Source organism: Lytechinus pictus, chromosome 7, assembly GCF_037042905.1.
Source record: "Lytechinus pictus isolate F3 Inbred chromosome 7, Lp3.0, whole genome shotgun sequence".
In the NCBI taxonomy this organism is placed as follows: domain Eukaryota; kingdom Metazoa; phylum Echinodermata; class Echinoidea; order Temnopleuroida; family Toxopneustidae; genus Lytechinus; species Lytechinus pictus.
This window is the reverse complement of record NC_087251.1, coordinates 3,644,109-3,659,380: the sequence shown is the minus strand read 5'-3', so window position 1 is coordinate 3,659,380 and position 15,272 is coordinate 3,644,109. Positions and strand designations below refer to the sequence as shown.

Genomic DNA, 15,272 nt, shown 5'->3' with positions numbered 1-15,272 from the left:
GTACATCCAAGAATGAAATATTGCACTATTTGCACATGTCTTTTGTGGGAAATTTAATTATACGTAGAAGGAATATTCAGACAAGATGAAATTGTATGAAAATTTAAATGATGCTTCTATTTGAAGTATTGTTCAAGAGCTGAAATATTGAGGTTGAATAATAGAGATGTGTGATGAACGTGTATGTGAGGGCGTGTGTGCCAGTGGAAGCTAGCTGCCGAGGAAGGGGAGGGGGTGTATACTTATTGATAAGTTTGAGAAAGTTCTACATCTTTGTTCATTTTATGATCAAGAGAGAGAGAGAAAAAAACACATGAGGAAGAGGCTGTTCAGAGATGTAGTTATCGTGCATAGACCTAAAAAATGGAGAATAATAATAACGTTTTATTTACCCAGGGTAGCTACTTCAATCATAAGACTGCTCTTCCAGCGCGCGGGCCGCGCGTTTCCGTTTTACACCCTGGCGAAGGCATTTTCCGGAAAAATAGCCACAAAGCGACTAGTGAAGAGTCTACGTCTACGTTTGTTTACATAATCAGCTGGGCGCGATAAAGTCCGCACCGAAGATATCCGCAGAACATACGTGCAAATGCAGCTGAGCTTATAGACCAAAATCTTCAGTCTCTGTATTTTGGTTGTTCCGCTGAACTATATACGTTGGCTTCATGATTTTTTTTACTTTATCGCACATGATCGTTTATATGAATGAAAACGAATAATAGCTAAAATATTGAAAAATAAAACACATAATTACTTTTTTTCATTTTATATCTATCCTTATATCTATCATATCTGTCTATCCATGCACTATCTATGTTATAAATCAATATATGGTACTACATGATATATCTATCTGTTAATTTGTCTATCTACTCTGTCTCTCTCATTCTCTATCTACCTATCTATCTGTCTATCTATCTATCCATCTAACATCTATCTCTCAAATTGTCTATCTATCCATCTGTCTCTCTTTTATTTCTCTCTATCCATCTGTTAATCTACTAATGTGCAATATCAACACTGCTTCGACTTCCTTCGGGAGTCTATTTCCTCAGCTCTACTTTCCCTTTTTTGTGCTCGATTCGATTCAATTACTACTTTATTTACTTGTTACCATTGTTAAATGTCTTGTAAGGCATAATTAGTTTTTTTTCTTCTGAAGGTTGCCTCCTATTCTCTTTCAAATTCCACCTCTTGCTTTCCCTTCTCTTTGTCTTATCCCAATTTCTTTCCCTTCTCTCACCTCTTTCTTCTTAATCTTTCATTCCGCATTTTTCTTCTTTGGTGACACTTTACTTTTGGCCTTTTGTATTTATTTATGATACATTTCTTTTTTATCTGTATGAATTTGTATTGTATTTGATATTTATTTATAATGTTTACTTTATATTTTGTTATGATTCTATTTGTATGTAAACATTCACTTATTTCAGTCTTTGACTGCATGTGATTGTATTTTGATAGTTATATATCTCAAATTCTCTCTATCTATCCATCTGTCTGTCTTTTTCTCTCTCTCTGTTTCTCTCTATCCGTCTATCTATCTCTCGAATTCTCTCTATCCATCTGTCTGTCTGTCTCTCAAATTCTCTCTCTCTATCTATCTATCCATCTGTCTGTCTTTTTCTCTCTATCCGTCTATGTATCTATCTCTCAAATTATATATCTATCTATCTATATTTATGTAACTACAGTATCTATCTATTAATCTTCTCTGTCTCTCTCTCTCTATCTATCCATCTGTCTTTCTCTAGTTCTCTCTCTCTCTATCAATCTATCTATCTATCTTCTATCTATATATCTATCTATATGTAACTGCAGTATCTATCGATCTGTTAATTTGTCGCTCTTCTCTGTCTCTCTCATTCTTTATCTATCTAACATCTATCTATCTCTCAAACTCTCTATCTCTCTCTCCCCCTCTCTCTATCTATCTATCCATCTTTCTGTCTTTCTCTCTCTATCTATCTTCTATCTATTTATTTATCTATCTCTCAAATTCTATCTCTATCTATCTATGTAACTACAGTATCTATCTATCTGTTAATCTTCTCTGTCTCTCTCATTCTTTATCTATATATCTATCTATCTCTCTCTATCTATCTCCCTCTATCTATCTATCTATCTATCTATCTATCTATCTATCTATCTATCTATCTATCTATCTATCTATCTATCTATCTATCTATCTATATCTATCTATCCATCTAACATCTACCTATCTCTCAAATTCTCTATCTCTCTCTCTCTCCCCCTCTCTCTATCTATCTATCCATCTGTCTGTCTTTCTCTATTTCTCTCTATCTATCTATCTTCTATCTATCTATTTATCTATCTATCTATGTAACTACAGTATCTATCTATCTGTTAATTTGTCTATCTTCTCTGTCTCTCTCATTCTTTATCTATCTATCTATATATCTATCTAACATCTATCTATCTTTCAAATTCTCTATCTCCCCCTCCCTCTATCTATCTATCCATCTGTCTGTCTTTTTTTTCTCTCTTTCTCTATTTCTCTTTTTCCGTCCATATATATATATATCTATCTATCTATAACATCTCTCCATCTCTCAAGTTCTCTCCCCCATCTATCTATCTATCTATCTATCTATCTATCTATCTATCTATCTATCTATCTATCTATCTATCTATCTATCTATCTATCTATCTATCTATCTATCTATCTATCTATCTATCTATCTATCTATATATATATATATCTATGTACAGTATCTATCTATCTGTTAATTTATCTATCGTCTCTGTCTCTCTCATTCTTTATCTATCTATCTATCTATCTATCTATCTATCTATCTATCTATCTATCTATCTATCTATCTATCTATCTATCTATCTATCTATCTATCTATCTATCTATCTATTTATCTATCTATCTATCTAACATGTACCTATCTCTCAGATTCTCTATCTCTCTCTCCCCCTCTATCTATCTATCCATCTGTCTGTCTTTCTCTATTTCTCTCTATCTATCTTCTATCTATCTATTTATCTAGCTATCTATGTAGTTTCTATTTATCTGTTAATTTGTCTATCTTCTCTGTCTCTCTCATTCTTTATCTATCTATCTAACATCTATCTATCTCTCAGATTCTCTATCTCTCTCTCTCTCTTTCTCTCTCTATGTATCCATCTGTCTGTCTTTTTTTCTCTCTCTCTATTTATTTTTATCCGTCCATATATCTATCTATCTATCTATCTATCTATAACATCTCTCCATCTCTCAAGTTCTCTCCCCCATCTATCTATCTATCCATCTCTCTGTCTTTCTCTCTCTCTCTCTACTTCTATCTATCTATTTATCTATCTATCTATCTATCTATCTATCTATCTATGTCTCTATCTATTTATCAGGGATCAGTCTTCTATATCTATCTTTCGGCATATAAGTGTATCAATCCATCAAACTTCAATTTTCTTTCTATTATATGTATCTGTTTATTTTTATTTTGTCTGTCATTCTATTCATTTAGTTAATAATTTATATTTAGAAAAAAAAACTTTTTAAAATTTTCATTAAAAAAAAACGTAACTGCAAAAGCATGTTCGGATTTCACTCATATGACTGCTCTCTGTAACATCTCTCCATCTCTCAAGTTCTCTCCCCCATCTATCTATCTATCTATCTATCTATCTATCTATCTATCTATCTATCTATCTATCTATCTATCTATCTATCTATCTATCTATCTATCTATCTATCTATCTATCTATCTATATATATATATATCTATGTACAGTATCTATCTATCTGTTAATTTATCTATCGTCTCTGTCTCTCTCATTCTTTATCTATCTATCTATCTATCTATCTATCTATCTATCTATCTATCTATCTATCTATCTATCTATCTATCTATCTATCTATCTATCTATCTATCTATCTATCTATCTAACATGTACCTATCTCTCAGATTCTCTATCTCTCTCTCCCCCTCTATCTATCTATCCATCTGTCTGTCTTTCTCTATTTCTCTCTATCTATCTTCTATCTATCTATCTATTTATCTAGCTATCTATGTAGTTTCTATTTATCTGTTAATTTGTCTATCTTCTCTGTCTCTCTCATTCTTTATCTATCTATCTAACATCTATCTATCTCTCAGATTCTCTATCTCTCTCTCTCTCTTTCTCTCTCTATATATGTATCCATCTGTCTGTCTTTTTTTCTCTCTCTCTATTTATTTTTATCCGTCCATATATCTATCTATCTATCTATCTATCTATAACATCTCTCCATCTCTCAAGTTCTCTCCCCCATCTATCTATCTATCCATCTCTCTGTCTTTCTCTCTCTCTCTCTACTTCTATCTATCTATTTATCTATCTATCTATCTATCTATCTATGTCTCTATCTATTTATCAGGGATCAGTCTTCTATATCTATCTTTCGGCATATAAGTGTATCAATCCATCAAACTTCAATTTTCTTTCTATTATATGTATCTGTTTATTTTTATTTTGTCTGTCATTCTATTCATTTAGTTAATAATTTATATTTAGAAAAAAAAACTTTTTAAAATTTTCATTAAAAAAAAACGTAACTGCAAAAGCATGTTCGGATTTCACTCATATGACTGCTCTCTGTACATGAAGTGCCGAGGAACTCTATGATAGCTTCATGCTCCAGGCTCTATCAGTAACTGTGCAGATTGCATGCGGGGCTCGCCTGTGTCGCAAGCTGCAACCAGCGACGTGTGTAGACTCTTCACTAGTCGCTTTGTGGCTATTTTTGCGGAAAATGCCTTCGCCATGGTGTAAAACAGGCCCCCGAAGCTCCGCCATTTTGTTGGCGACATTTGGGCAAATCCTAAGCCCCCATTTGCATATACATGAATAATTCATCAGTTCGCTGCTCCACACATCCCAATAGACTCTTTATATGACGAAGCAGAAAGTGGAGATCAGCGTCACGCATGCGCATTGAGCGAGGTCAACTTTGCGTTAATTATTCATGAAATTTAATATATTCATCACGTGATTAATCTACTTCTTACTACTATTGACCAATCAGCGTTCTTCACTACAATGAGTCATCATGCATGCATCGTTTTTCAACTTCCGTGCATAGAATGCAGTTTACATGCAACAACGTACACTAGCACCGCAGCCTGACACTTTTCTTAATCTTGTTTAACCTGGAGATGGGGGGGGGGGGGGGGGGGGGGGGGGTGAATCAGCCTGTTTCTTTTTAACATTGGTGTAAATGAAAGGGGAAGATATTTACGAACTAGTTTATTTCACAATAACAATACGCCAATATAAATAATAACAATGTATTTCAGTTTGAACGTTTCACTTACTGGTTTTGTAATTTGGTTCTTTCATTTAAAAAAAATACGACCTTTCTCTGCTGTTCTCCAGATCAGAATCACTAGAGGCATGTTTCACATCGCAGTGTATGTTATTAATGATATAGTAAAAACAAATTCTGAATCCAAAATTTCTTTAGAAAATAGGATTGGATTTAATTAGAACCTATTTATTTTCTGTAATTAATTAATAGTGTGTTTTTTACGCTAAGCCTTTCCAATTATTGATAATGATCATTTAATTCTTTTTTGCAGGGGGGGGGGGTAATCTAATTTCTTTGTGTTCACTCTTTTTAAGAGCACAGATAAGTGACATGTCATTACCAAACTTCATCAGTTTCAGGCAGGGCGGATCTAGGATTTTTCCAAAGGGGCCGGGCACATTTTCTCAAGGAAAAATTTGAAAAGCAAAAAAAGGGGGGTCTTCACTTTCAGAAGGGGGACACACTTTACATTACAATTTTTAATTGAGCCTGTCAAATTGGGGGGGGGCGCACTGATCGGCTTTGCCCCCCCCCCCCCCACACACACACTCTGATTGGCCTAATTTTTGTCTTTAAAAGTCATCTCTATTCATCTTATTCCTCTTCCCCACTCTTTATAAATTGTTTCTCCCTCATTTATCCCCGCCTCCTCTCAAAATAAATAAAGAATAAAATGGCCCTTTATGGTTTCTCCTTGTGGGTAAATTGTCAATTGGCTCTGTCCACTCTCTTGTGCACCCTATGCCCCTTCACATTATCATTGTAATACATTATCTATTCTTTTAATCTCTCTTCAGCTCTCTCTTTGCCATATCGCACTCTCATTATTAAACCACACACACAACTCTTTCTCTTATATTTTCCACCTCTCAGCTCTTCTCGCAATTCATTAAAAAAAATAAAATACACTGGGTGATTCTAACTTTGGCGTTGGTGTTCGTAGCACAATTTAGTTCTTCCTTCCTCCAAAACCTAATGTGAGTTTACAAAAATAATCCAAATCACATTAATAGCTCAACATCAAGTGAGATGAATCTATGAATCAATTTGATTGTAATTTTGGTGCTGTGATGATGATGTAAAACTTGTAAGACGCCACACCAAAAGTTCAACAGCAAACTTGAAATCACCCATGTATCTTTCTCATTAAAAAAAAATATATATTTAGAAATTCTCTATCACATCTACATAACAGCCATGGATCAAAAATTCTTTAAGGGGGGGGGGGGTCTTTTGCCCTCCACCTTAAAGGTCCTGGTTCTCAAAAGGATTGTTTTCTATTTTATTTTCAAATTTATTCATTTTTTTTAAATATCTTTATATATTATTTGTTATGTTTTTTAATGGGGGTGATTTTTACAGAGAAAACCTGCAACTACCACCCCCTCCAACCTTGATCCATGGCTGCAAAATGTAGGTCTCATTACTCTTAAATTTATGCTGCTTGTTCACTATTGCTCGTCCATTAATTCTACTAGTACTTTCAGTGTCTCCTCAAATATCTTGATTCACCTAAACTCTCAGCTAAAAGAATTATAGAAGACTTGTTAATTCAGTGACAATGACAAAATTATTATTTCAATTCATTTTATTCCAAATACATAAATCAGGTAACAATTATTTTCCTCTTGAGTTTAAAGATCAAATTTTGATCAGAGCTCGTTCCCATCTGCTTAAGATGAAATGGTGTGAAAGAGACTACTGTCCTCACAAACACAGATAAAATGTCACATGCCCCCCCCCCCCCCGAATTCATTGATCATTATTTTTGTTTAAAATTCTTTATTGCCAAAATTGTTACACAATTTCATGTACATATTATAGTGCTGAATTATCATATTTATTCATCATTACTGTTATGTCATCGTAATGAATTTATTATTCTAAGTATTATTATCATAAACATCATCATTAACTACATCCATATTTGTAAAAACTACTGCTACAATCAGCAAGGATAATTACCCCTAAAATAACCCTATCCCTCTTAAATTGTTTGTGGGTTTTGTTTGGTCAGTGGTGAGGGGGAAACGGTTACAATACTCTATTGTAAATACATGCAGTAATTCAGTTTGATATAGGATGTTTGGCATATTGTCAATGCATTATTCCCTAATTCTTCCACCAGAAAATTATTATTGGAATTAAAAAAACAAACCCTTAATTTGGTCTTGTATTTCTTGAGTCTCTAAAACAAAGGATGTGAAGCAGAGTCATGTTCCATGTCTGTTGAAAAAAAACACACACAAAAAGACAGAAATGTTAGCAATTCAATCAAGCCATCATCAAAATAAAAAGAAATAAAAAAATATATAAAAGCTTAATGAAATCACAAGCCGAATGAGTCGCCTTTACAAAATCTGGTGTGGATTGAGGAATTCATGAGTGGGTAGGAAGCAAATAAATTGATTACAAATGACTTTCCACTTGCTTAGCCTATAGTATAGTATATTCTGATTTTCTTATTTAAATTTGACAAGCTAGATCTACCGGTAGGTGATATTAATTGTCCCGTGAAAATATGACAGGTGAAAATGAAAATGGAGCCTGTCAAAACGACTCCAGCCTAGTCTCTGAGCTGATTTTCTTTTCATTTACTCAATAAAACTTAGATCTTGGTCTACCGTGTGAGCCCCCCCCCCCCCCCCCCCAAAAAAAAAGGGACACCTCACAAAGCCCCAATTTAAGGTAAAAATATGTCATGAACGCATATTATACCACTAGAAAGAGTATATTCTCCCAAATAATTTGATATCATATTCATGGTTGGATAGTCAGTATGTATTCTTTGCAGAGATGTAGATTTTGATTTGCACCGAAATAAGGCATGGCTAAAATTAATGACTCCAGATGCCAATGATGTCAAAATCTATGAGTTAGCAAAATTTCAAAGAAATTAATTTGTGTATTGACACTAAAAAGAATTTACTAAACAATTATCTTGTAAATTATTGAACATGGGTATTGAAATTTGAAATGGGTTTTAATATAACCATTGTAGGATTATGAAATCATTGACATCTGGAATCATTCTTGGATAAAGTCGTTTGGTATGTAAATACATGAAGTCATTCAGTTTGATATATAATATAGGATGATTATTGTTTTTTTTTACCTTTTTGAATCAGGAGGGTCCTGCAGCTTAATTTGGTCTTGTAATTCTTGAGTCTTTAAAAGAGGATGTGAAGCAGCATCATGTTCTATGTCTGTTGATTAAAACAATACACAGACAGAAATGTTAGCAATACAAGCTATTGTAAAAAAACAAAAAAACATAACACTTGGACTATAGCGTATAATCTAGATCTAGTCATAGACTCTGACGTACATAGATCTGGAACTAAATGTAAGTAGATCTAGATCTAGGCCTACATCAAAAGTAGATCTAAATTTCATATTTGTTAAACCTACTATTCTGCGAACTTTCAATGTTATTGAATCATACAAGTGATAGATCTAGACTAAAGCTGTCTTGACCTAGTGTCTTTAAAATAGTTTCATGACATTTGCTCTGATGACAAGTGCTCCGATGGAAAATCTGCACGTTAGGCCAAACAAAAGCTAACCTCCAAAATTAAATAAACCCTTTGGCCTTAACTTAAGACCCTGACTGAAATAATACTAAGCCTAGGCCTATATATATTCTACAGGTCGCTTTGACTTTGTTGTACTTGTAGGCCTAGATCCAAGTCTAGTCTAGGTCTATAACAAGTTAGACCTAAGCTAGATAGGCTGGGAGGTAGAAATGTTTTCTTTTAGCTTTAGCCAAGACCTGTAATCAGATCTACCGATGAATTAGGCCCAACTTAGACTTGATCTCTACTCCCCTCTAGTCTAGATCTATGTTGCCGAGTCCGAGGCTGTCCGAAGTGGCGACGTTCAGACCCCGGGGTAGGCCCTACGTCTAACTCTAAGTTAGATTAACTTAGACTTGGTCTAGATCTAGATCAAGGCGGTAGGCCCAACTTTCAAGTTTAAAAAAATAAAAGGAAACATAAGAACTAACTTTAGTGTAGGCCTAGGCCTAGTACCGGTACCGTATTATTAGTAGAAATAAGTTTGGGAAAAACATCTTTTTTTACAAAATGATCGTGGACTAGACTCTAGATCTACTCTAGAGGCTACGGTCCTAGTATTGTCTTGATATGTGAATTCAAAGGGACGGGTTAATGGAGTGAATGTCTTTCTAAACTCAATATGTCTAGCCTAAACGTTATCTAGATTCTAGTTCTTTTCATGCCTGCTGAGATCTTCGGTAGGAATCGAAATTTCAGAGAAACTCTCGCCCGAAAGTCTGGCGTGAATTGAATATACGAGGTCTCAAATGGTAGCAGATGGAGATTTACATCAAGTAATATAGGCTTTATAGCCACCATTTTTAGCTCACGACGATGGAAATAGTTTTGAGTTTTCGCAAGTCGTTTGCTTCCTAATTGTTCACTTTTTATAAACAAAAATTAATTCACGTTATACCCAGACATCTAAAGATCCCATATAACATCAGATCTTTTGATTTATTTTTGTAAATGAATTAAAATTCAGCGTTAATCTGACAGTACTCACCGAAAATCTTTCAAGGAAATAACCTTCTTCTGTGCGGGTGACGTCACCTTTCAGCCCTTGATTAAGCCGAAGTGACGATAGGGGTCAAATTATGACGTACGAATTTCAATAGAAAAATACATTATTCATGAGGTAATGTCCAATCAAATCATAGTATCTTGCGAATACGCAAAGAAAAAATAAATGATTCATTAGCAATATGCAAATGGGGGCTTAGGATTCGGTTCAAATGTCTCCCAGGAGGTGTGGCCAAAAGTGGTACAAAATACGCTTATCACCATGGAGCTTCTATGGAGTATCTGTACGTTATATGCAAATGTTATTTAAATGAGGCTTTTCCGCGGGTGCTACCTTTCAGTCTATACGTATTTATTAGTCTATGATCGCAAGTAAAGGAACGGAAGGAACGAACATTTCCTCAGCTGAGCTGATCTACTAGTACTGATACACATTTGGAAGCAGGCAAGTGCAAACCCAGACCTAGTCAGAAGGATTGGATATCCCCTGGCCCTACCTCTAGTACTAGGTAATTTATGGAATGACAAGGGCGCGTTTATGAATGTTAATGATAGCAGCAGACAACTTAAAATAGTTATATCAGTCCCATCTACTCATTTTATTGTTTGTGTTTTTTGTGACAGAGTTTTTCTCAAGTCAAGAGTCACTCATTCAATGAACAAGGTTGTCAAGGTTGTCAAGAGTCACATTTATAAAAGTGCATTGTAAGTCAAATAAAAAAGATTAAAAGTTAGTAGTTTTGACATTATCATAAAATAAATTATCAGTCCATATACCCACTCGCACGTATTGCGAGGTTAGTATTACTTGTCTTAGACTTAGTCATAGGACATAGATAGAGATGTATACTAATTACGCTAGAGTGCGGAGTCGCCATAGGTGCGCGTACTTAACGTCTGTGATTGCGCGGAGCGTGGTCGGCCATTGCTCGATAGGTCTTGATTTGCAGAACTAGAACTACCCGGATGTACACATAGCTCGTGCGTTGTCAGTAGAGGCGCACGGCCAATATTGGAGACTGTCTCCAATGTGGGAGATTATCTCCAATATCAGAGACTTTTGTAAAGAATTTGGGTATCCAATTTCAGAGACAGTCTCCAGTTTTGGATACCAATTTCCTTTGTTTACATTTGCTGCAAAAGGATTACCTTGGCGGCAAATAAAAATGTGATAAGCAGATTCCTCATGAAAAATTACCCCTTTTCACCGTCTACTTTAAAAATTCACCATCTACTTTTGTTTTGATAAGGATTTTTGTTGTCAATCACACACAAAACAAATGGGCTTCTGACCTCAGTGAGACAAAATTTTGGGTGGAAAAAATCATGCTTTTGTTGGTGTTGTTTCTTTTGTCCTTTTGCAAAGCAAGTCTCCAATGTGGGAGATTGTCTCCCCTATTGGAGAGAGTCTCCCATATTGGCCGTGCGCCTCTACTGGTTGTAACGCTGTGAAAAAGGGATGCCGTCTCCGGCCTTTTTTCTTGAAGAAAAGAATCCAACCTCGTTACAATCGAAAATAATAATGACAAATTGCATCTCAATTAACTATTAGTGTGATTACATGAGGATTATGCTGTGAATTTGGCATTTATACCTGACTTCTCGGGATGAAATTCTCTTATATAATTTTTGCATTTACCTCTCTGTTTATATTATAGCCTAGGCCTATTTTAGATAATAATAGATAACAATATTTATTAGGCCTATATCAGATAAAAATAAAAATATACAATGTACATTAATGGAAAGATTGACAATTAATTCAAAAGACAGTGAATTAGCCCATCTTCTCCGCTGGATATCCCTACCTTTAACTGCATCGTCCTTTTCCACATTTCCTTCATTCACGTCACTTGATGTTCTCATGACCAATTTGTTTACGTTGGATATAATATTTTTATTTCTATATAGGCCTACTATATGTAACTTGCTTTAATTTGTAAGAAATATATCACTAACAATAATTTGTATAGGTTAGTGTTTTGATCTTTGATTATGCGCTATTATAATAGCAAGTAGTATACAGGGCAGGGCGCGACAAACCCGCTTGCCCGGGGCAAGTGAAAATGACGTGCGGGCAATCATTTCTCAAAGTCAATTGCCCGATCGGGCAAGTGGTTGTTTTGAAAATGAACAAGATAAATTGACAGTAAAGTTTAATAATTTTTTGATAAATTGCAATTATCGGCCAATTATCTCTCATACAATGTCATACCAGTAAAAAAACAGTGGAAACATGTCAAATCAGCGCCAATTTACCGACAAAAGGCGACGATTTATCGCCAGCGGTCCCGTTCGATGGAGGCTGCCATCTTACTTTCTGAACTACAATGTGCGCATGCGCTACTAATCGATGAAGGAGCTAGCTGGGGAAACCCCTCTCTCGCCCTCTGAGCGCATGTACGGACGTACACGAGCGATCGCGCCAGCCGAGTCTCGAGCTAGATCGCGCTGAATGCATGCAAGCTTCGGACTGACTCGGCCAGGACCAGACGTCCCGTATTTTATTCATTTCTAAAACATTTTAGTTTTTATTTTATTTTACAAATATATAATAGAAACACCAAATATCATTAGGATTTTTGTTATATGATTGGATTGTTTTTATTTGCTTGAAGTTTGAACTTTTTCCTCTCTCTTTCTTTTCTATCCTTTTATCTTTCCTTCTTGCCCTTTTTTGTTACATATCTTTTTTTTATTTCCTGATCCTTTCTCTCTCTCTCTCTCTGTTCATTTTCTTACTTGCCTTCTTTATTACATTTCCTTTTTTTTATTTCCTTCATTCCTTCTCTCTTCCACTCGTTTTTATTTTCGTTCTATCTCTCCTTCCATTATTTTTTTTTTTTCATTCTGGCCTCCCTTCATTCTTTCCTCCCTCTCTTTCCTCCTTTCTTTCTTTCATTGCATTGACGCCCAATGGCGACAATGCATTGTTCTTGTTCCGTATTCCTATTCCGTCGTCTTCTTCTTCTTCCACAAAATCCCATTTGTTTAACACATGGTTTTTGTTAGCTCTACCCTGGCTCCGTCCCTCATCCAAATTCATCCAAACTTTGTAGACATGTTGTCCAGCAACCCTAGTTGTGCACCTCGTCTTCCATTTTCCAAAATCACTCATGCATGACCATCAAGGCGCCATTTTGTAAATTTCAAGTCCATTTGCATACCATTACTAATCTCGTCCTAACTCCCGCATCCTACATGCTACAGACTTCTAACAAATTGCTATAGATAGTCAAAGAGTTGCTCCATCATCTGCGACGTATAACCTGACCTTTAAAATGCCATCTTCATGCCCTAAATTCAAATCCAAAATAGCCTTCCTTCAAAAACTTCATATTTATTGAAATGTAAAGTAAAAAAAATCGTAAAATGGCCATAACTTTCTTGTTTTTATTAATTTCAAGCTCATATTTTAAGGAATTGATATTGGTACCATATCATACATATTAATAAGTTTTCACGCATCATTGACCTTCCGTTATTGAAATAGCGCCCTCTAAAGTCTGAAAAACGCTTACCTTTGAATGCTCCTCATTGCGTCATGCATGGCCAAACCCGTACCCTTTTTTAGATTTAGGGTGTTCAAGATATGCCCTTTCATGCCATTTAGAAAAATATATACCTTACCGCTGACGAAATATCTGAAAAATGCTCCCGAAAATCAGCAAAATACGCAAAAATGCACTATAATGCCAGCACAACTTCAACTTGCTCTTATTTCCTTATTATTGAAGCTTATCCTTTCTAACTTGGCAGATATGAGTATTGATATATACTTTAACCGTTCATCAACCGTTTGTGACAGAAACTGACATAGAGCTGACGTCAGGTTAAAATTATTGTGCAAAACTGTCATTTTTAATGTCTTTCTTTATATGGCATTTACTTCCGGTCTATTGCTTGCGCACAAATAAAAGTGGTATCAATGTCACCGCATTGGAATGCTCTATCCAGTGATACCAAATACGACATAGGTTACAACAGAAAATTTCAAGATAAGCCAATCTGAACACATGGTATACTACTCACAATGCACACATTATCAACAACAGAATTGTACACAATGTCTATGGCATAACGTATTATGCATGCACATCGTTCTGTTATGTACTTTACACTGAGTTACGTTAATGAACTGTCAGGGAAATTTGTATGCTTATTCATATCACTCTCTGTGTCTTTTTCTCCCTTCTCTCTCTTTGTTGAGCAGCCATATGGTCTAAAAATGGACGAAATATGTTTGACTCCAGAATGTAACTTCCTATGGAGGGCAAAATGTACCAAAATCCACTTTGATTAACATATAATTTTTGTTAGTCCTCCCCTGCCTCCGCTCCTCATCCAAATTCATTCCGATTTGGTAGACATGTTGTCCATGATGCATTTTTGTGTATCTCTTATTTCATTTTCTAAAATCATTCATGCATGACAGTGCATGCACCATTTTGAGTGAGTGACATCATCATCTCTCTCATTTGGATGTAACTGGCTCGTTCATATAACTCTTTTGTTAAAAATAAGCGAAACTTTGAAATGTCATAACTTTCTTATTTTACATCCGATTTTGATGAAATTTTCAGCATTGTGCTTGTCTGATTTTTTCCTATTGATTCAAATCAACATTTATCTGAGGTGGACTTGACCTTTCAATCAGACGCGTCAATGCATGCACATCGTTCGGAAACGATTGCAGTTCTAGTTATTTATTTCATTTTGTCCTTATTCTTTTCCCTTATACTTTCTTTCCCTTTCTTCCTTCCTTCCTGTTTTCTTCTTTCTTTCCAAGAATGAAGGCCAGAACAACTTGAACAAGAGTCAAGAAAAAGAAATGCAAAGGGCAGCGCCAGTAAATCAAGTTCAGCCAGGACAGAAAAGAATAATTAAGAGCAAAAGATTTTTTTTTTTTTAATCGGGCAAGCAGTTTTTTCTATCGGGCAAGCAAATTTTTTTATCACTTGCCCGATAGGGCAAGTGATGAATTTTTTTTGTGTAGAGGCCTGAAGGGTATCTCATTACTGTTCTTGGCGTTACACCAGTGTACATTCTAAATTCCGAGGTTCGGCTGTGAATAGTGACCAGCAGAATATTAGATTAAGATTTAAACCATATAGGATTTAAACATATAAAAGTTAAAAGATTTGAATTTAAATCATTTGAGATTTAAAAGTTAATCCTACAGATTAAAAATATAACAAAAATTTGGCTGGTTCACAGCCGATCTGGATTTATTTTAAATCCATGGAATTCAGAGTGTTCGTGTTGATTTTTTTTTCTCATGGGAACATGATATATTCCCAAAATCTGCAGGCCTATATGGCACCGAAAATGAAATATTGATAAAAAAATGTAAAGAATTACTTTTTCCAATAACT

The 15,272-nt window shown here is 35.0% G+C and overlaps 1 long non-coding RNA gene across 1 annotated transcript; it reads right to left on the bottom strand.

Annotated features, from left to right (window-relative positions):
* Window positions 1–6,887: 6,887 nt before the first annotated feature.
* Window positions 6,888–10,219, bottom strand: LOC135154619 (uncharacterized). The gene is made up of 3 exons (XR_010293984.1): window positions 9,881–10,219; window positions 8,433–8,523; window positions 6,888–7,543 (listed from the first exon to the last, which is right to left on the bottom strand). It is a non-coding gene; the product is annotated as an uncharacterized LOC135154619 (long non-coding RNA).
* Between the last annotated feature and the right edge of the window lie 5,053 nt (window positions 10,220–15,272).